Source organism: Dipodomys merriami, unplaced genomic scaffold (genome assembly GCF_024711535.1).
Source record: "Dipodomys merriami isolate MVZ:Mamm:240054 unplaced genomic scaffold, mDipMer1.0.p SCAF_169, whole genome shotgun sequence".
Lineage (NCBI taxonomy): Eukaryota > Metazoa > Chordata > Mammalia > Rodentia > Heteromyidae > Dipodomys > Dipodomys merriami.
In genome coordinates, this window is record NW_027203037.1 from 2,453,347 (window position 1) to 2,476,968 (window position 23,622).

The 23,622-nt window shown below is 40.9% G+C and overlaps 1 long non-coding RNA gene and 1 pseudogene across 1 annotated transcript; both read left to right on the forward strand.

Moving 5' to 3' along the window:
- The first annotated feature begins 1,522 nt into the window (after nucleotides 1-1,522).
- On the forward strand, nucleotides 1,523-17,549 carry LOC138828945 (uncharacterized). Its single transcript, XR_011372439.1, has 3 exons — nucleotides 1,523-1,565; nucleotides 16,543-16,736; nucleotides 17,079-17,549. It is a non-coding gene; the product is annotated as an uncharacterized lncRNA (long non-coding RNA).
- A 4,274-nt stretch (nucleotides 17,550-21,823) lies between these two features.
- LOC138828946 (insulin-like growth factor-binding protein 3 pseudogene) lies at nucleotides 21,824-22,657 on the forward strand (annotated as a pseudogene).
- Nucleotides 22,658-23,622: the final 965 nt, after the last annotated feature.

The window sequence follows — 23,622 nt, forward strand, 5'->3', positions numbered from 1 at the left end:
TATATAATGTATAATATATATATATATATGTATAGAGGGAAAAATAAAAATACATCGTATTTGAAGGAATAAAAACCAATACTTCCCAATTTTGATTGAAAGCATGAACCCTTCCATGCAGGAATCTATCAGCTCAAAAAAGTCAATTAACATAATTACACAGGTCCACATTAAGACGCATTCTAATTAAACAAAATCAGAAAACTTCCCATAGCCCATAGACACAACTCATCACACACAAGTAATCTTCAATGATGTTAAGACAAATATCTCATCAGAAACTAGATTCACTATTAGACAGCAAGGGCTACAAATTTAAAGTGTTAAAAGGACATATCTAAAACCCAACTTTCTAACAAATATACTTCCTCCAAATGTAAAAGATGAGCTAAGTACCCACCAATGGCTCAGGCCTATAATCATAACTATTCAGGAAGGTGAATTGTGAGGGTGGTGGCTCAAAGCCACCCTGGAACTTGTCCCCTCAGGAGGAAGTTGTAGGACACAGCTGTCCTTGAGAAGGACGGAGTCCTTTTTGCAGTGCTATTGCTGGAAAAAGACATTGGATAAGGTGGCCATCAATAACGGAGGCTATTAGCTAGTGTCTCCAGAGAAGCAATTTATTAGATTCAGTATTCCTCTAGAAAATCAGAGGATTTTGACCACTGTCCTAGTGGTTTCAGAAATGCCACGAGAATGACCAGAGGAATTTCAAGCCACATGGATTCCTTAGCAACAGTCTTTGAGGTCTAAGAGCTACAGTGTCAATGTTGGCAGGCTGTGATTGGTCCACAATTTCTCTGACCTCACTGGACCAGACTCTGATTGGTCCATTTCATCTATGATATCACTATGCCTGGTTGTGATTGCTCCATTGTGTGAGGGCATGAAGGATATATAGAAAGCCACTGTGCTCCAACCTATGTCAGTTAACAGAGCTTGGAGATCTTGCTTGATGACCCGCTGGACTGAATCAAACTTAAATGATTTTTTTGGTAGTGGGGCTGGGCTGTTATTTGGATTTTGGTATTTCTTTTTGCTCTTTCTTGGTTTTTCCTTAATTTTATTTAATTTATTTAGGTAGACTTGCTACCTGCCATTTTAGCACAAGGATGGAAGTACAGAAAGAAGCAATCTCAAGCTCCTTGAAGGAGGAGATCAAACAATACCAGAAGAAAGAGCTCTTCGACACAGGTACCTATGGAAAAGTGAAGCTGGCCCATTCCTTCCTCACAGACAAGACGTGGCATTTAAAATACTCTGGAAGTGAGAGTCCTCATCATTGGATAAAGAGTGAGGTGGACATTTTTAAGAAGGTATGGCACAAACACATCATCAAGTTGTACCAGGTAATGGAGAAGGAAGACTATGTGTATCTCATCATGGAACTGGCCACTAGGGGATACCTCCTGGGGTGGATCTGAAAATTCTGCCGCCTATACGAGAATGAAGCCAGGAGGCTTATCATACATGTTGTAAGTGCTGTTCACTACTTACACCAAACAAAATCATACATTAAGACCTTAAGTCCAACAATATCCTTTTGGACACCAAAGATTATCAAGGTCAGTGGATTTGGTCTGAGCATCTGGCTCACCCTGGAGCAGTTGCTAATGAATGTATGTGGTGCAGTGCTATTCCATCCCCCTGAAATGTTATTGGAAGAAATGATGGCCTGGTGCAGGTGTCTCACACCTGTAATCCTAGCTATTCAGGAGACCGATATCTGAGGACCATGGATCAAAGCCAGCCCGTATGGCTCTACCCTCTGAGCAGTTTCTGATCATATTAGATTTTGGTCATGTCAGTTTGGATTTAATATTTACATGAGTTTTAAAATTTTTCCTTTTCCCCTTACTCTCAGTATGTCATTTTGAAACTTTGTAGTATGTTGTTTGCTGCACTTAAAAAATAACTGTTTTCCTTTGTATCATATTAAACATGATTTTTTTTCTATTACAATTTATTATTTATTTTTGAAATTTTTTATGTTTTTTTTTCTCCATCTAGGGACTGGCAACTTTCTCAGCGCCCTTATGTTTATTAGTTTTTTGAATCAAGGATTATGTTTTACAACTCAACCATAGCTCTACTCCTAGCTTTTTGCTGGCTTATTGAACATAAGATTTTAATGTACTTTTCTGGGTAGTCTGGCTTCAAACCATGATCCTCAGATTTCAGCTTCCTGAAGTACTCCGATTATACACATGAACCACAAACCGATTGTTCATTTAAAAACATGAATATGTTATTTTTTCCAATTTTTTTTAAAATTTTCCTTGTTTGTTATTTTTGTTTATGTGCTAGTCCTGGGCCTACAAAACAGGGCCTGGATACAATACCAGAGATTTTTCGTCAAGACTAGTGGCTTATCACATGAGCCAAAATATAACTTGTGGCTATAATTGTTTTGTCTTGGTGCTTGAAATAAGTCCCTGAGTGCTGTCCTAGAAAGTGATTGCCCAGGGGCTAGGAAGGTGGCTTAGTGGTAGAGCGCTTGCCTTGCATGCATGAGGCCCTGGGTTCCATTCCTCAGCACCACATAAGCAAAAAGAGAAAAGCCGGAAGGGGCGCTGTGGCTCAAGTGGTAGAGCACTAGCCTTAAGCTGAAGAGCTGAGGGATAGTGCCCAGGCCCAGAGTTCAGGCCCTATAACCGGACCCCTCCCCCCCCAAAAGAAAAAGTGATTGACCAGTTTGCCACTTGAGTCACAGCTCAACTCCAGTTTAATTTTTATTTTTAATTCTTGGTAGCTAATAGGAGATAAGAGTCTTATGCAAAGCCCAGCATGAATCAGTTTTCAGAAATCTGAGGATCATGGTTCGAAGCCAACCAAGGCAGGAAAGTCCATGAGAGTATTAGCTCCCATTAATCAATGAAAAGCTGGGAGTGGTGGAGCTCTATCCTTGAACAAAACAGCACAAGTTCAAGCCATAGGACAGCACACTTATGCACACACAGAGAAAGCCTCATGGACTTTCTTGCATGGGCTAGCTTTGAACCATGATCCTCAGATTTCAGCCTGTCTTCAACTTCTCTTTGAAAATTCTATTGGTCCTGTGTCTTCACCTCTAACTCTGGGGCCTATGCTTATGCTTTTACACTCAAGGCTTATGCTTTTACAATCTCAGCCACAGCTCAAGGTTTTGTGCTGTGTAGCTGAAGATGAGTCTCAAGCACATTCCTGCCCACGCTGATTTGACACTGCAATCCTCAGACGTCAGCCTCTTCTATACTAAAGATTACACACATGACCAGCAACATTTGGGTCATTTTAAAACTTTAATATGTGCTTGCTTCCACCTTCTTTTCTTATTTTCTTCATTTTTGCTTGTCCTAGGAGTAGAAATTGAAACTCAGATGCTGTCACAGTGCATATATGGGACTAACCATAACATTTGGCTTTTGGGGGAAGTTAATTGGAGACAAGAGACTCATGTAGAGGTAGGCCAGATTCGGGAAGCTGAAAATTGAGGAAAGTCCTTAACACTCTTTTCTCCAATTAACCACTAAAAATCTGAAAGTAAGTAGGTCACTGAAGAGTGCAAGTTCTAACACCAGGATTGGCACAGAGGGAGAGAGAGACAGAGAATGATAGAGAGAGAGAGAGATACACAGAGAGAGAGAGATCAAATGAACTCATATAATTGAGTTCAACTTTAAACATTATCCTCAAATTTCAGCCTGTTTAGCTAGAATCACAGATATGCGCCACCAATGATTGGTTCATTGAAAACTCTCCTATTGCCTCTTTCTTCTCTTCTTCTACCCTTCTTTTCATTTGTTTCATTATTTTTGTGTTTGTTGGTCCTGGAGCTTGAACTCATGCAAGGCCTGGCCTGATAAACGAGGCTGAAATCTGCCCATCATAATTTGAAAGAAGCCTGAGCAAGATAGTCCATGAAACACTTATTTCCATTCAATCATCAAAATCCTATCTCCAGTGTGGCTACCACACACAAAACAGTCTCCTGGAATTTCTTTTTTTTTTTCCTTTTTTTTTAATTGTGAAAATACTGTACAGAGGGGTTACAATTACATGGGCAAGAGATAATGAGTATATTTCTTATCAAGAATTGTAGCCTCCTCCTTTGTTTCCCCTTCCCATCCCTTCCCATCCTCCTCCCACACCCCCATACTCCCCCCCCACACACCAAAGTTGTAAAGTTCATTTTCAACATAACGACTTGTACATCTCATGGTTGCAATGGGTCCACCTGTATCCCTGTTTAAACGATTTGTTTTTCCCCTTCCCCTCCACAAATTATACCAACATCAAATACAGTGAAAGCAGGGGTTATACTGTGGGGGAGGGACATATAAAGCAACAAAGAAATAATCTTATAAATTTGTTAGAAACAACCGCATGAAAGAAAAAAAAAACATTTGAATACATATCTTAGGGTTCATTTCCCTAACATCACCTTATCTGACCTTTTCTGCTTGACTCAGGACACAATGGAATTCTATGCCTCCGTGAGAAAGAATGACATTACCCCATTTGTTAGGAAATGGAAAGACTTGGAAAAAATTATATTCAGTGAAGTAAGCCAGGCCCAAAAAACATAGGTCCCATGGATTCCTGGAATTTCTTGACTGGGTTTGCCATTACACTGGATCTTATATTTCAGCCTTCTGCCTTTCTAGAATTACAGACATGATCCAACAGTCCAAGGTTCTCTACTTCCAATCATTTAATTCTCTTACTGTGATCCTGAGGCTGGATCTCTGAGCCAGGGCACTGTGTCATAGGTTTTTCCTCAGGGCTGGTGCTTTCCAACTACAAACACATCCTCATTTCTGGCTTTTTTTGCTGATTAGTTGGAGACTTAGGCAATTCCCTGCCCAAGTTGGCTACGAACAACAAACTTTAGATTTCAGCCTTCTGAATCACTAGGATTAAATAGATCAACCAAAAATTCAGGGATAATTTTGAAACTTTAATTGGATTTTCTCACATCTTTTTTTCCCCTAGCCTTGAGGATTGAAATCAGGGCTTGGGCACTGTTCCTGAGCTTCTTTTACTGAAGGTGAGGACTCTATTACTTGAGGCACAGTGCTACTTCCAGCCTTTTCTATTTATGAGGTATTGAGGAAACAGACCCAGGAATTCAAACATGCTAGGCAATCACTCTACCTCTAAGCCATATTTCCTGCCATTCTTACACCGTTTTATTTGTATTTTTATTTCCTTGTGTATGCTGGTCCTGGGTCTACAAATCAGCCCAGGTGCTATCCCCGAGTGGTTTACTCAAGACTAGCAAATTAAGACATGAGCCACCGCACAACTTGTGGCTATTTTTTGATGTTGTTTGGTTTTAAGTAGCTATTTAGGGTTGAGTATATGAATTCTCCTATCTGGGCTGGCTTTCAACTGTGAGCCTCAGATTTGAGCCTCCTGAGTAGGTACCATCACAGGTGTGTGCCACCAATGCTTGGCTCATTTTAAACTCTGAAATTGGCTCTTTCTTCTCCCACCCTCTTCCACATTTATTTCATTCTTTGTATGTGTGTTGGCCCTGAAGTTAATATCAAGGTCTGGGTGCTGTTTCAGAAATTATTTTCTCATTTCTGCCATTGGACCCACAGCTCAATCGCCAGGTTTTATTTTTCTTCCTTTTGGAGATAAGAGTCTCATGTAAAGCCCAGCAAGATTCAGGAGGCTGAAATCTGAGTATCATAGTTTGAAGCCAGCCTGAGTAGGAAAGTTCATGAGATTCTTTTCATCAACTACCAAGATGCTGGGAGTGGTAGAGCTCCTACACACATTCAAGCCCTAGGTTGGCACACACAGAAAAAAAAGGCCCATGTCCTTCCCTGTTTGGACTGGCCTTTAAATACTATCTTCAAACTTCAGCTTCCTGAAAGCTAAAATTATAAGCATGAACCACCAGCGCCAGGCTTATTTTTAAATCTCAAATGGTCATTTCTTCTCTTCTTTCAGTTTTGTTTTTAGTCTACTTTGAGCTGAATTATGGACCAGGAATCTTTTCCCCAGGTTTTCGCCAAATTTCAGTACTTTACAATTACTATCAAAACTTCATTTCTAGCTTTTTCTGGGTAGTTGAAGATTAGAATTTCAATCACTTTCCTACCCAGGCTGGCTTTGAGTTGTGATCCTCATATTTCAACTTCCTCAGTAGCTAGGAATACACAAATAAACTAACAACCCATGGCTCATTTTGAAATGATAATTTTCTCTTTCTCTCTTTAATAATTTGTGCTCTTTTTTCTTCGTTTTCGTATACTTTTGTGCTGGGACCTCAGCACCAGGGCCTGTGTGCTGTACCACAGCTTTCTGTTTAAGACTAGGAATATACCACCTGAACCAGAGCACAGCTAGTGTCATATTTTCGGTGACAAATGAGACATAAGGGTCTCATGGATTCTCCTACCTGGGCTGGCCTTCAAAAAATGGTGATACTCAGATTTCATCCTCCTGAGTAGCTGATAGAACATCGGTGAGCTACCAATGCTTGATTTATTTAAACCTCTGTCATTGGATCTTCCGTCTGCACTTCTAGCCTCTCTTTCTTTAATCCTTCTGTGATTGTCCTGGGGCTTGAACTCAGGGCCTGGTTGCTGTCCCAGAAACGGATTGCCCAATTTTGCCACTTGAGCCATAACTCAATTCCCTGGATTTCTGTTTTTTTTCTTTTTGACAATTGGAGATAAGAGTCTGAGGAAAGTCTACCATGAATCAAGCCAGGCTGAGAAGGAAAGTCCATGAGACCATGACCTCCAATTAACCACTGAAAATCTTGGAGTGGTAGAGCTCTGTCCTTGAACAAACCAGCACACGTTCAAGAAGGCACACACAAGCTGTAAGATGGCACACAGATGCACACATACATAGGATGTCTCATGGATTTTCTTGCATGCATTAACTTTGAATTGTGGATCCTCAGATTTCAGTCTCTCTTCTTCTGCTCTCCTTTGTATTGATTGCTATTTGTAATTATTTAGTGGCCCTCCAGCTTTACCTCTGGCTCTTGGGACTGTTTCTTAGCTTTTTAACTGAAGGCTGATGCTTTACCACCTCAGCTCCAGCTCAGGGCTTTGTGCTAGGTAGCTGGGATAAGCATCTCAAGCACGTTCTTACCCAGGCTGACTTGATACCACAATCCTCAGATGTCAGGCTCTTGTGTAGTTAGGATTATACACAGGACCAACAACCCTTGTGTCATTTTAAAACTTTAATATATGCTTGCCACTTCCTTCTTTTGTTTACTTTGTATTTTTTGCATGTGTGTGCTGTTCCTGGGTCTACAAATTGGGGCTCATATTCTGTCCTAGAAGTTTTTATTCAAGGATATCCTCTATTACATGAGAAACATCATAACTTTTTGGCACCTTTTTGGGGGGTTGATTAATTAGAGACAAGAGTCATGGACTCTCCTGCCTAGGCTGGCCATGAACCATCATCCTCAGATTTCAGGCTCTTGAATAGCTAGTAAAACATTTATTAGCCACTGATGCTTGATTGATTTAAGGCTTTGTCACTCGCTCTTCCTTGGTTACTTCTACTCTTCTTTATTTCTTCTGTGCATGTCCTGGGGCTTGAACTCAGGGTCTGCGTGCAGTTCCAGAAAATATTTGCCCAGTTTGCCACTAAAGCCACAGCTCAACTTCCAGCTAAATAAGGTAGCTGAAATCTGAGGACCATGTTTCAAAGACAGCCTGGGCAGGAAAATCCACCACCCTCTTATCTCCAATTCACCACCCAAAACCTGGGAATGCTAGGGCACTAGGCAAAGGATACTACAGAAACACACACATCACACATAGAAACACACACACACACACACACACACACACACACACACACATTCACACATACACACACATACACGCACAAAGTCTTCTGGACTTTGCTTTTTGGGTTGGCCTTGAAACTTGATCCCAAGATTGTTGTAGCCAGGTATCAACTACAGCCATGATCAAAAAACCCCAGGCTAATATTTAAATTTACAATTGGCCTTTCTTCACTTCTCCTACAATTTTTTAGCACTAAGAATTGAACTCTGGGTCAGCAGTTTTTTAAATTAGCTTTTGCACCAAATACAGTGCTTTAGATCTACAGTCATATCTGCACTTCCAGCTTTTGTCTAGGTAGTTGGGGTTAACAGTTTCATGTACTTTCCTGCCCAGTCTAGCTTTGAACCTAGAATGGATAGGAATACACACATGAACCAAAAACCATGCCTCATTTTTAAACCTTAGTTTTCTTTTTCCCATCATTTTTTAAGTCGTGGGGGTATTTTTGTTTGTTTGTTTGTTTTGAAATGTATGTTTAGTACTTCAACTCAGGGCCTAGGTTTTGTCCTAAAGTTTAAATTTGAGACAAACACTCAAACAAATGAGCCAAAGTACAAATTGTAGCTTATTTTTGCTGGCAAATTAGATATATGAGTCTCATGGACCCTCCTACCTGGGCTGACCACAAATCATGAATCTTAGATTTAATTCTCCTGAGTACCTTGTACAACATGTGTGAGAAACCAATGTTTGATTCATTTAAACCTCTGTCACTGACTCTTCCTTTTGTACTTCTATCCTCTTTTTATTTCTTCTGTGTTTGTCATCCAGCTTGAACTCAGTGTCTGGGGGCTGTCCCAGAAATTTTCCCAGTTCTGCCAGTTGAACCACAGCTACACTCCAGGATTTTCTTTCTGTTTTGGTGTTTAATTAGAAACGAATATAATGTAGATCTAGACCAAATTTATGAGGCTGAAATCTGAGAATCAAAGTTGGTGCCAGCCTGGGCAGGAAAGTACATGATATCTCCAATTATAACCACGAAAAAGCTGAGATTGGTAGAACTTTGTGCAAAACAGTAGAAGTTCAAGCAACAGGACTCATACACAGACATACTTACACACACACAAGTCTTATGGACTTTCCTACTCGGTCTGGAGTTTAAAAATTATCCACACATTTTAGCCTCTTGACTAAACGGAATTACAGATATGAGCCACCAGTGATGGGCTGATTGGCTCATTGCAGCCTCAGTTATTGGTTCTTCTTTCTCATCTAGTCTTCTTTGCATCTATTCATTTCATTTTTTGTGAGTGTGCTAGTGCTGGAGCCAGAACTCATGCAAGGCCTGGCCTGTTTCAGGAGGCTGAAATATGACCATCATGGTTCAAAGCCAGGCTGAGCAGGTAAGTCTAAGATCCTTACCTCCAATTAACTGCCAAAAATCTGGGAGTACTACAATTCTAGCCCCAGGATGTCCCATCAGCAACTGTCTTCTGGACTTTCCTGCTAGAATTGGCCTTTACACTGGATACCAAAATTTCTGCCTCCTGGAGAATTACAGGCATGAATCACCAGCCCCAGGTTCTCTTCTTATTTACATTTTTGTGATCCTGAGGCTGAATCTCTGAGCCAGGGCACTGTTTCATAGTTTTCTCACTCAGCCTGGTGCTTTCAACTCCATCACAGATTCACTACTGTTTTTTTGTTTACTTCTTTTGCTGGTGATTTGAAGATAAGAGACCATAGCCCTCAGATTTAATCTATCTTAGTATTTAGGATTACACACAAAAGGAAGTGGCACTGTAGCTCAACTGGTAGAGCACTAGCCTTGAACTGAAGCGCTGAGGGACAGCACTCAGACCCAGAGTTCAAGCCCTACAACTGACCAAAAAAAGAGTATTACACACAAAAACCAAAAACTCATGACTCATTTTGAAAATTTAATTGGATTTTTCTTATACATTTTTTAATTTCTACTTTTTCTTTCCATATGTATGCTGGGCTTGGAGCTATAAATCAGAGCCTATGTATTGTCCCAGTTCCCTTTTTTTTTTTTTTGTTTTTTTTTGCCTGTCATGGAGCCTGAACTCTGGGCCTGGGCACTGTCCCTCAGCTCTTCACCTTGAGGCTAGAGCCGTACCACTTGTGCTACTTCGCCACTTCTGGCTTTTCCTGCTCATGTATTGGTGAGGAATTAAACCCAGGGCTTCATGCATGCAAGGCAAGCACTCTCCCACTGAGTCACCTTCCCAGCCCTGCCCCAGTACAATTTTAATACTAGCCCTCTAATATGTGAGCCACAGCACAATTTGGAGCTTTAAAAAAAAACTGTAGTGGGCTAATTAGAGTAGAGTTCATGGACTCCCCTGCCTTGGCTGACCTTGAACACTGATCCTCAGATGTGAGACCCTTGAGTAAGTAAAGTAACAAGTGTAAGCTAAATCAATTTTGCTCATTTTAACCTCTGAAATCGGCTCTCCCTTTTCTTCTTCCATCTTTCTTTTCATTTATTTATTTTATTCTTGTGTGTGCTGGTCCTGGAGCTTGATCTCAATGTGTGGGTGCTGTCCCAGAAATCATTGTCTCATTGGAGACACATTGGAGTTAGCCATTGGAGCCACAGTTCAAACCCAGGTGTTTTTCCTTCTTTTTGGTGGTTCATTGGAGATAAGTGTCTCATGCAAAGCACAGAATGTCTCAGGAAGCTGAAATCTGATTATCAGTTTGAAGTCAGCCTGCACAGAAAATTCCATGAGACTCTTCACCTCCAATTAGCTGGTAGTGATCCCACCAATTAGCTGAGATTAATAGAACACCAGCCTTGAGTAAAGTAGAACGAATTCAACACCTATGACTGGCACACACAGAAAAAATGTCCCATGTACTTTCCTACATGGGCTTGCCTTTAAATGTTATTTTCTGATGAGTTCTGGGAAAATGGTGGAGGAGAAGCTGTAGGCTAAACAAGCTCTCGCATAGAAAGCAATTTTAGTGTTCCAATGAAGAGTCCTAAGCCAGAGAATCACACCTCCTGAAAGAAAGATCCCTCAATTCGAATGTAGTGACCTTTTTTTTTTATCTCTTCTCACTAATTTAAATTTAATTTTATCTGATATTAGGATTGCAACTCCCGTCTGTTTATGGGGGCCATTTGCTTGGTAGATTTTGTTCCAGACTTTCTCTTTCAAAGTGTGTTTGTTTTTATGGGCAAGGTGTGATTCCTGAAGGCAGCAGATAGAAGGATGTTGCTTTTTAATCCAACTAGACAGTCTATGTCGCTTAATTGGAGAGTTAAGTCTGTTCATGTTGAAAGAACTGAGAAGTGTTTGGTAGTTTCTGCCATTTTATCCACCTTCTTGGGTGCTGCGGCAACTTGGTTCTTCCAGTGGTTTTTGGATTCTCAGTTTGGGTGCAGTTTCTTTGCCTTTATTGTGGTTTTGTCGGTTCTGTCTGTGTAGGACATCTTTAAGTATCTTTTGTAGGACCGGTTTGGTGGAGATATATTTTTTTTCAGTTTTTCTTTGCTATGGAAGGTTTTTATTTCACATTTGGTTATGAAGGAGAATTTAGCTGTTCACAGTATTCTTGGTTCATAATTTGTCTTTAGGTCATAGCATGCATCATTCCAGGCTCTTCTTGCTTTAATTTTCTCTGCTGAAAAAATGAAGTTATTCTAATTTGTTTCCTGTCATAGATGATTGATCTTTTCTCTTTGACAGCTTTAAGGATCTTTTCCTTGGTCTGAATTGATCTTGTGCATATTATAAAGTGACAGTGGGATGTCCTGCTCTCATCTGGTCTATTTGGGGTTCTAAAAGTTTCTTGTATCTGAATAGGCCTATCCTTTTGCATGTTTGGGAATTTCTCTGCTAGGATCCTGTTAAAAAAATTTCCTAGACCATTATCTTCTGACTCTAGGTGCTCCTCTACACCCATTATTCTCAGATTAAGCCTTCGGTTGGTGTCTTCCAATTGCTGAATATATCTATCATATTTCTGGATTTGTCTTGGATAATTGTACATTCTTTCTTTATAATATCTAGGCTGTCTTCATTCACCGAGATTCGATCTTCTGCATGGTCTAACCTACTGTAAAGACTTTCTTCTTTGTTTTTTATTCATTTTCCTTCTGATTGTTTGGCTTTGATAACTTCGTATTCTTTGTTGGAGCTTTGTTTTAGATCTTTTATGAACTTCTTTACTTCCTTAATTTGGTGTTCAGTGCTTATTCTCAAATCACTTAGATGTTTGGTTATGCTTTCTTTATACTCCCATTCCTACTGTCGGGTTAGATTCAGCATTCCTTTGTGGTCTCCCTGAATTCTTCAAGCTGTCTGTTTATGGATTCCATGAATACCTCTATTGATATTTGTTTATTCTCGTCCCTCCCTTGCAATTCCCGTATGACTCTTTGATTAGCTTCCTCATGTTCATGCAGTTCCTGTAGATCTCTTTGACTATTCTCAGCCTGCTCACTCAATTCCTGATATTCTCTTTGTCTGTTTTCAGCCTGCTCATGCAATTCCTGTATTTCTCTGATGGGTCTCAGGCTGCTCACACAATTTCTTTATTTCTCTTTGAGTGTTCTCAACCTGTTCATGCAATTCTGTATCAATCTTTGAGTAGCTTCCTAATGCTCATGAAATTACTGTATTGATCTTTGGTTTGCCTCCTCTCTCTCCCTACCATGTTCACACTGAGTCCTTGCAGGTTTTCTATCTGTTCATTCACCATGTTTCCCAGTAATATTTATAGAACTTGTGGGGGAACTCTCCTCTGAAATACACATTATCTGTTTTGTCACCTGGTTATCATGAGTGGGAGTTGAGATACCAGAACGTGCATTTTTCTTGCTTGTTCTGCCCATGTGATATGAAAGTAACACCAATTTTCTGCTAGGATAATTTTTCAAGGCATGCATCAACCAAAGTCCTGTAGTTGCACAGGCAAAAAGAACCAGATATAATCTAGTTCAACAGATACAATCTATTCAACATCAAACAACTATGGATTAATGGGCTAACAACAGCAAGGATGAATTTGGCAAACCAGAAATTATTATATTTAGGGACAAATGTGAGGAAAAATAAGATTAGAAGAATGTGGAGAGGTAAAAGGAGAGTGAATTTAACCAAGTTCTAATCTCAAAGAGCGAAATGGATTGGACAATGTTGTAGGAGAGAGAAAAAACAGACAAGAAAAAAATGGGAAAAACAAATATTTAAGTTTAAAAAATGAATCTTAAAAATTATCTCAGTTTAAGGTGATATTTGAGAGAAGAAAAGGATACAATGAGAGGCGGGGAGGGATAGAAAGGAGATATGAATTCTCAAAAATTATATAGGTATAAAGAGATAATACTGCTATTACAGAATTTAAGACTAAGAAGTTTTGAATTGAGTAATAAAATTCTTAAATGTGTATACAATGGGGTAAGGTCTAATATTTGATGACGGGCATATATCTGAGGATGAGCAGAACAGCAAATAAGTCACACAAAAAGAAGGAAACAGAAGAAAAAATGAAAAGAATGAAAAAGAAAAAAAATAGAAAAAAAGGACCAAAAGGTCAGTAGAGATTTAAACAAAGCACACACACACACACACACACACACACACACACACACACACACACACACACACACACACACACACACACACACACACACACACACACACACACACACACACACACACCTAAAATAAAAATTAGGAGGGGAGGAAAAAAAGATTAAAAGAAAATATTTAAAAAAAAAACTAAAAATTAAAAAAGGTACAAAAAAGTGTTCTTTTTTTGGGGGTGGGGGTAAGTAGATGGGAAGATCCTGTATCTCTCTGTGTCTGTAACCAGTCTCTTGGTGGAGTCTCTAGTCTGCTTGTGGTGTTTGGTTTGCGTGTGGCTTGATTGGTTTCTTAAGTCAATTTGTTTGAACAGGAAGAAAAATGCTCTGCTTTACACAGGATTTTGTGATCCTCCTCCCAGGATAGTTCAATATGAGGGAGATCTGCTTTGAGTTTCACAAAAGAGGGAGATGGCTGTTTCCTCTAATTTGAAGATGCTGTGATGAGGCTAGGTTCTGGGTAGAGTTGAGGCCTTTCAACAAATTGTAGCTTTTCCCTGAGGGGTAGCTCTGAGACACTCACAGAGCCCAGCCTGGAACCATTCTCAGGGTTTATGTTACTGAATTTCACTTGATTGCCTAGGCTGGTGTAGAGAGGGGCAGCCTCTGGCACTGTTTACCCAGTGAAGAAAGTCACTCCCCTCGGGGCAGAGCTTTGTCTGCCTGGGCTGGGTGACTTTTCCCAGGGATGAGCTTAGCCTGGCAGGTCAGGTCAGGTGCCTGTGACCTCCTAAATGACTTTTGTTTTTTTCCAAGGCCTGAGATACTGCTAGCTGCTCAGCTGGGCCTTTTCAATATCAATTATAGAGATCTACGGGGGTGAGGGCGGGAGGGGTGGCCTTCCCTCCTCTGCTCCCTGAGAAGGAGTGAGTATGTCAGTATTCTACTCACACTGGAGTCTTGGTTCCTCAGTTGTCTCTGGTCTGTCATCTGCAGGATGAACATATGGGCTACTTGTCAGTTCTTTCTGGTTTTAAATAGAATCCGTTCACCTGCTGTGTCTGGCACCATTGTCACAGACTCTGTGTTGTTCCTTTGGCGGCTAGGCTGCTGCCGTTGGTGATGCCACCACAGCTGCAGCTAATGGCAAGTGCTCAGATTTGTCTCCTTGCCTGGATTTTCCCTTTCTAGCCAAACTCTCTGTACTGTGATGGCACACTTGGTAATTCTCTGGCATAGGACTCTTCACTGGAACACTACAAGTATTTTCTATGTGAGAGCTTGTTTAGCCTCTAGTTTCTCCTCCTTCATCCTCCCCTAATTTGTTGTTGCTTTTTAAAAAACTGGTGCCAGTGGCTCATGCCTGTAATCATAACAACTCAGGTGGCTGAGATCTGATAATTGAGGTTTAATAACAGCCTTGGTAAGAAGATCTGTGAGACTATTATCTCATTAACTGGTAACCAAGAAACTTAAAGGGGCACTGTGGGACAAACTAGTAGAGTGATAGCCTTGAGCACAAGAGAACAGGTATTTCAACCAGGCCCTCAGTTCAAGATTCACATATTAAACAAATTTAAAAACAATTTGCGATCATTTGTAATCTCAGCATCCTCAACTAGTGGTTTATTTATAGCCAATTTGCATCTCAGTTTGTACGTATTTGGGTGGGGGAACTAAACTTATATAACAGTTTAAAAAATGAGCACAAGGGTACAGGTGGCTCACACATGTAATCCTACCTTCTCAGGAGGCTGAGAAATGAGGATGGTGGTTCAAAGCCAGCCCTAGGCAGAAAAGTTCCCATGAGACTGCTATTTCCAATTAACCACTAAAAAAAGAGAAATGGCACGATGGTTTAAACATGTATGGTAGAGTGCTAACCTTGAGCAAAGAAGCTCTGGGACAACACCCATGCCTTGTATTCAAGCCCCATGTCTGAAGGAAAAAATAAAGAGTTCAGGGCTGGGAAGGTGGCTAAGTGGTAGAGTGCTTGCCTTGCATGTATGAGACTTTGGGTTCGATTTCTCAGTACCACATAAGCAGAAAAGCCAGAAGTGGCACTGTGGCTCAAGTGGTAGAGTGATATCCTTGAGGTGAAGAGCTAAGGGACAGTGCCCAAGCCCAGAGTGCAGGACCCATGATGGACAAAAAACAAACAAAAAAAGAGTTCAAACAACTAAATGATGTGCACAATAGACTATACACTAAAGATGAAAGCTTAAATTAATAAATTAATAATTAAAATGATCAACATTGTTTCAATTTTGTAGGTGGTGAATGTAGCAGAAAAAGTGATAAGAAATAATGATTCATTTCTAACAACTCTTCCATTTTTTAACTCATTTACTACTTTAAACTAAAGAGGCACATATCACTTTAGAGAAAAACAAAATTGAACATGTATTTTAGCCTGAATACCACATTTTATAATTTGCCTTTTAGTAAACAATCAGTATCTTTTCATATAAAATACTTGTGATACCTTTATTTAATACTTTAAAGCTTTCCATTATTTGGTTATATCAAAACCCATCTCTTCCTTCTTTTCCTCCTTCCATTCCTTCATATCCTTCCCTCCTTTCAATCCTAGCAATTAAACTCAGGGCTTCATGCATTTTAGGTAGTTGCTCTACAAAGTGAGCCATACACCTGCTCTTTTTGCTTTAGTCAGTTTGGTTTTTGTTGGTCATGTGGCTTGAACTCTGCGCCTTGACACTGTCCCTGCACTATTCAGCTCAAGGCGAGTGCTCTACTGTTTGAGCCACAGTGCCACTTCTGGTTTTCTAGTGGTTTATTGAGATAGGAATCTCACACACTTTCCTGCCTAGATTTTCTTTGAACTGGGATCTTCAGATGTCAGCCTCCTGAGTAGCTAAGATTACAGGCATGAGCCACCTGCGCTCAGCGCTGTTTTAGCCATTTTTATGACAGGGTTTTCTGTTTATGACGAGGCCAACCTGAATCACAATCCCTCGATGACAGGGAGGGTTGTGTGTAGCAAGTCAGATACAGTGGGAAAACAACTTTCTCTGCCCATCACAGGGAGAATTTTGGAGGACTGTATTAGAAATGTCTAGAAGTGGGTTGTAAGGAGCATTCTGCTTCCAGGATACTCTTCCCACTTCCCAACATTCTAGTCCTGCCAGAAAGGTTCTATGGTAGAAGGCTCAGGATGGAGAGGGCAGACTCTCATTTTCCTTGTCACCAATCTGCCCACAGCATCGATTGTTGCATCTTAACTATTTGGATGGACTTCTACCCTGATGATTTTTATAAGCACAAGAAACTTGACATCCTGATAAAACTTACACAGTATGACAAGTTCAACACTGCCTCTTCAGACTTGCTGTTCTGCTTACATATTCTTCTGGATCAGCTGAAGCAACGAATGACCCGTGAGACCAAGAAAAAGAGTAAGTAGTCCTTGTTTAGATGCCTTAGAGCTTGTGAGTAGGGATGGAACCTAGGTCTCAAGGGATGGGCCTGCTTGGCCAAGAGCCCTTTGTAATACCCAGCTTGACAAAATGTCCTTTTATGGATGTTCTATGCCTGGTAATGTCTGTTCCCATTTTAAAAGATCTTGGACATAACCACTCATTAGAAACACCCTACCTTCTCATCAGTGTTCAGTCCAAACTCAAGTTCTACAGCTTCTCTTATTAAATCCTATCAAAGTTTAGTCACACTTTAACTTCTAGAGTCTACTCTCTAAGACTCTTGTACCTATTTCCATTCTTATGTTTGTGTCACTGTAGAGAACTTCCTGCTGAACTCCAGATAAAGAACCCATCAGTGATGTCTCCTGTGGTGACTGATGGAGATTGGAAACCAACACTGGACTCCAGAAAGCATGTGAACATAGAGGCTTTTTTCAATGTGTAGAAAGGCCCAAGTAGGTTTTGAGTCCTGTGGACATTCCACTGGTTCTTACCTCCACATGTGATGTAGGTGTACCTGCACATACCACCAAGGAAGAAGATGATCCAGAATGTCTTCCATTCATATTCACAATTCACCTAGATCCCATCCAAACCAGTAAAAAAGTATTGGTCTTGGAGTGCAGGGTAAATGTGTGCAAATGGAAAATGACCCCAGTCTATGTTCAGGAAAACCAATAAGTTAGGTCCAAAGTCTAGATTCAGTTGAGGAAAGGGAATCTGTCCTCACAGAATATCCAGACCAATCTGTCCTGCTGCTGGGGATCCAATTTCCAATTGAGAAATAAGATCGGTCGCTCCCTAGACTCAGGAAGAAAATGCTGCCTTTAATAAGGAAGTAGATCCTTTTGAGGACGCTGAGGCAGAATTTGTTTCTGAAGGCAACTTAAAAGACAATCCAGATTTAGAGATTGCTTCCACATTTCTTTAGAAAATCTTTATATTTATTTTTGGTCCTGATTGTTGTAAAATGATCATTCTAGTTATTTTTCTAACGTTATTAAAATGTCAATGTTTATGTTATGTAATACAATTCATGAGTCTTAAATGTGGTTTTCTTCAACCTACAATGTAAAGCACCATGCACATGTGTTCTGTGTGTGGGAAAACACAGAGTGACAGGGGGCTGAACAAGAGACCCTACTGGATATAAAGGGAACAGTTAAATGCACAGAGAGTTGCAAGGAAGCCAGGCCATGCCTGCATGGGTGTTAAGGTGGCTACAAAAGCTCTAGGACATACCAGATCAGATGACCTAGAAAGCTGGTCTGTCAATTGGGACAAATGCTACAATACTTATAGTGGTATGTGGGACTTTCTTCCTACAATGAGTTCAAACCTGTGTGTATATTCATTGTGCTTTGGGAAATATTGAAGAAAAATTTGGCTCCAGTGACATAAAAATTTTACTTAGGGCTCAATTTATTTGACAAAATACATAGGAAATATCAACACTGGAAAGTATAAGCCATTATCAATAGAAGAAAGAAGGCTTATATAGATGGACAAACACAAAATCAGGAAGCAATGAAATCAGTTATATGGAAATACATGTTATATTCATTACATTTTATATAGTATATTATATGATATATAAGATCAAATACAATTTTTCATACTACAAGGGCTTTTAACCTTTTCAATCTTAAGTATTCTTTTTCACATAATATTAGTGTAAAACATTATTGGGGAAAGTGGTAATATAGCTTTGATTATAATTATATGAATATATATTTTTGTGTTTCTAGATATAACATTGATTATAAATAGATGAATAAATATAAACATATATTTGTATATCTGTCTATGAGGTGAATATAATGAAACAGGCTACACGATATATAAAAAGGCAGTTATGAATTAGTATATGAGACTCAGGCCTGTAATCCTAGTGATGTGGGAAGCTGGGTTCTGAGTTTTAGTTTCTCTTACCCCTATGTAATTAGATTTTCAGAGGAGATCTGGTCCCTCGAGTGTAGCCAAGAAACACGTATGCAGGAATATCACACTCTGTGACCCCAGAGGAAAGTAAGTAGAAATCAGGACAAACATTTTATTCTATGACAGTCTACTCAGTTCCTGTGCCAAGATGGCCATCTGTAGAACATCAGATGGAAAGTTGGCATTCCCTCCCAAAATGTTTTTGACTATCCTGAATTAAACCTTATTTCTCTTCCCAAGCTACAAACACATAGAAATATGCCAAGGGCTCAAGAGAGATGGAAAAAGACTTACAAATACATAAAATTATATACTTTTGGGGGGGGGGGGAGTCTGGTTGTCAGCTTGAATTCTGGGCCTGGGTGCTATCCCTCAGCTCTTCAGCTCAAGGCTAGCTCTCTACCACTTGAGCCACAGCGCCACTTCTGGCTTATTTTCTTATTGCTTATATGGTGCTGAGGAATTGAACCCAGGGCCTCAAGCATGCAAGGCATGCACTCTACCACTGAGCCACCTTCCCAGCCCCCAAATTATATACTTTGTTTCAGTCATTCAATGACAAATCATCAAAGGCATATCTTGAATTTTTCTATTTTTAATGGAAATGGGAATATACACTGAATGCATCAGGGAGTAGGTGATAGTTTGGATGCTGAGTTGTGGAATGTACTTCTGGGCATGGGAGACACTTGCCTTGGAGAACTTGTGTGGGGTTGCGTCTCCTCACACAGCTTCACAAAACAATGCCCATAACTTGTATGATGTCATAGCCATCTTTCCATAGCAGCAAATAGATGTCAGGCACTGATATTGCTCTAAGGTTGATTAAGCAACACAGAAAGGCACAAAGAACGAGAGGGAATGACTGCTAGCAACCAGACATCAGCTTCAAGAACTGTCCTGACCAGAAGCTAGGATAAATTGAGCTGGAGAAGGCTAATCCCCATGCAAGGCTTCTGAGCACTAAGGACCAGGCACTATTATAGGTGTTGGAGAAACAAGTGAATGTGGCTCTCTCCTCATCAATTTCATGCTGAAAAGAAAACCAGAAATCATAATGATAATTTCTATAAATCAGAAACATGACATTGATAATTTCATGGCAACAACTTCACAGTGGGTATGTGAGGACATATCCCTGAGGAGGAGATAGTTAATCTGAGAGCCATCATCCATGCAATTAACTAGAAGCAGATACTCCAAGCAGTAGGAACAACAAGTACATCCCTCAGTGATGGGAAAGGACGTAACTTGCTTCAGAAAAGGAAAACATCACTGACGTGTTTGCTTGTGAAGTAAGAAATGAAGGTACAACAAAGAAAAAAAGATCAGACATGAAGATCGGAATAAATTATATAGATATTGGATGCTCCGGGTTACAAGAAGAAAAATTCTGTTATTCTAAATCTGACATGACCCACTGGAACCAAAGTGCTCAAATAGTAGCTAGACACATCTGATTCACCTACAGAATAATTTTAAAATGTGATTCTAGCCAGGCTCTGGTGGCTCACAACTGGAATGCTAGCTACTCGGGAGGCTGATACCTGAGGATCAGATTTGAAGCAAGCCAAAGAGGAAATTTGGAAAGACTGATCTCCTATTAACCACCAAAAAATTATGGACATGAAGCTGTGGTTCAACTGGTAGAGCACTAGCCTTGAGAAAAAATTAAGGGACAACACCCAGGGTTTAGGTTCAAATCCCTGGACTTCACAAAACAAAAATGTCAACAAATAAAATTTCGTGCTCAGTCGATCATCACTTAACATTCTACTTCAATGTATTTGGTATGAGCCTAGGAAGTTACATCCTTAGCAAATGCTCTCCCCTCATATTCTGCTTCATTACCAGTATTCAAAGCCCTGGCATTACCAAAGTCTCCTCCCAGTTAGCATAGCAGTCTACCACTGGGAATTAATAGATATATTTTTATTAATCATAATCTATACACACACATCAAATGAGTAGTAGCCACAGTCCATTATTCTGAATGTTTTTGCTCCCCCTTTGAGTTAATAAGCCTTACCATTAAAACTATAGAATACTTATCAAATTAAATCAACAGTCATCATTCTTCCACCCAATCTTGTAACCTAAGTTATGTGGGTTTTTTGGTTTCTTTGATGTTGGTGCCCTGTATCTTGTATATACATTTCTCTAGCTTTGGGAGGTGAAGGGAAAAAAACCAAATGCTTAACTAGGGATACAGTTTGACCCATTTTAACAATGAGATCAAGACACTATGTTCAAAAACGAACTTTACAATTTAGGCAGGGAGTGGGGAGGGGGATGGAAAGGAATAGTTGTGGAGGTGGAAGGGTAGGGATGGTAGGGGAAAAACAAAGGAGGAGGTAACAATGCTTGAGAGGAAATGAACTCATTACCTACCTTATGTAACTGTAACCCCTTTGTGCATTATTTTTACAATGAAAACATATTAAAGAAGATGAAAAGACCCAGAAATAAATTTACATACTTACAATCATCTGATATTCGGCAAAAGAGCGAAAGATGTAATGTGAAAAAAACATAGCCTTGCTGGGTGCCTGTGGCTCATGCCTTTAATATTAGCTACTCAGAGGCTGAGATCTGAGGATGGTTGTTGAAAGCCAGCAGGGACAGGGAAGTCCATGAGACTCTTAGCTCCAATAAACCACAAGAAAATGGGAAGAGGAACTGTGGTTCAAGTACTAGCCTGGAGATGAAATGCTGAGGGGTAGCTCCAAGGCCCAGAGTTCAAGCCCCACGACCGACAAACACACACACACACACACACACACACACACACACACACACACACACACACCACCACCACCACCACCACCACACACACATACACATACATCATAGCCTCTTCAACTATTGGTGTTGGGAAAACTGGATATCCATAGACAGAAAACTAGAAGTGGATCTCTGCTTGCACTAACATCAATTCAAAATGGATTAAGTACATTAAAACCAGACAGAATAAGGGTGACATTAGAACTTATAGGTACTGAGGTGCGATATGGGCAGCTGCACGGCCCAGTACCGGTAGTTGCGCTCCAGATCCCGCAATCTCGCACCGCGTGCCTCCTCCCCATAACCACTTACTCCAGTTGGCCACTGCGATGGGCACCATGCATCTGGCGCGCCCCACGCTCTGGGTAGCTCTGCTCACTGTCCTGGCCCTGTTCCTTGGGCCGCTGGTGATGTGGCCCCGTCGTGTGCTGAGAGTCCTGCAATACGAACTCGCTGGCCCAGTGCACACCTCCGCCTGCCGTGCCCGCGTGTGCTGAGCTGGTGTGCGAGCCAAGCTGTGGCTGCTTCCTGACATGCACACTGCGGGAGAGCCAGCCATGCCGTGTCTACACCAAACCCTGCAACTAGGGGCACAGCTGCCAGCTGCCAATGGCTGAGCCACGCCTGCTTCAGGCACTGCTGTATGGCCGCGGGTTCTGCGCCAACTCCAGCGTTCCTGGCCACCTGAACGCCTACCTGCTGCCTGTGCCCTCTGCCTCAGGAAATGCTAGTGAGTCGGAGGAGGACCAAGGCAAGGGTAGCCTGCCCCGCCCAGCACACTAGGGTGCCTGATTCCAAGTTCCATTCCATTCACTCAAAGCTGGATATCATCAAGAAAGTTCCCGTGAAGAACTACCAGCGCTACAAAGTCGACTATGAGTCCCAGAGCACGGACACCCAGAACTTCTCCCCAGAGTCCAAACGGGAGACAGAATATGGTCCCTGCCTTAGAGACATGGAAGATATTCTGAATCACCTGAAGTTCTTCAATGTGCTGAGTCCCAGGGGTGTGCACATCCCCAACTGCGACAAGAAAGGACTTTATAAGAAGAAGCAGTGTCGCCCCTCCAAAGGCAGAAAGCTGGTGCATGGAGAAGTATGGTCAGCCCCTCCCAGGCTTCAACAGCAAGGGCACGCATGACGTGCACTGCCTCGGCATGCAGAGGCAGTAAACCTCACTGCATCAGTTTAATTGTAGCTCCAATACACTTTACTTTGCACAAAAGACTGCCATGGACAGAAAAACACCTGGCTAAAGCCTCAACTTATATTTCTTTTTGTGAGGAACTGTTTTTTGTGTTTTTTAAAAAAGAAAATCCAAGGTTAGACAGAGATTTTTGAAATGTCTATTGTTCCTTTAAATGGTAAACTTGAGCATATTTGCACTTTTCAGTAGTCAGAAAAGAAAATATTTCTCTGTTGCTTTCTGTAAAATAACATACTCCTGCCGAAAGCAGCGGACTTGATCCCCTTCTAGAATCCTCTCCATATCTGCCCACTGGAACAGCTAAACTTCCACCTCCCTCACTTCAGTGGCTATTGTAGAAGACATCTCCTCGTTGCCCTTCACCCTGCTCAGGCCTCATGGAGAACAGGAAAGTCAGAAACTCCAGTCACCTGGCCATCTCTACCATACACGAGACCCCTGGCCATCCTGGTCCTATCTTTGATTCCAAGGCCTGGACCCCTGGGCCACAAAGTTTCTTCATTATCTGCAAGTGACTTGATCTGCTTGGAAAATACTGGAGAGATTGAGGTGGAATCTTAACTGACCAAGAAAGTTCTATAAAACTGACCAAAAAAGTTCTAGCACATTCTGGGAAACTTGTAAATGCAAATTTTTCTGACCTCCCTCCATCAGGCAGCTTTTCAAGGATGGAGCCCAGTGGAAGGCCCAGGGTTGCCTTGGCTGTGGTCCAGCAGGGCATGGGGGAGGCTGGGAGTGTACCCCACACCTCACAGGCCTCACAAATAATGGAGTAATCGCTTTGGAGGCAACAAAAACAGAATATTTTCTAATTTAACTTCTAGTTTGGGGTTGAGGATAATAAGCTATTCAAAGGCAAAAGTTTATTTTCACCCCTCATCTTCATTCTTGACCTAAGAAAACAATGGTGTTTAATGTTATCTAAACAGG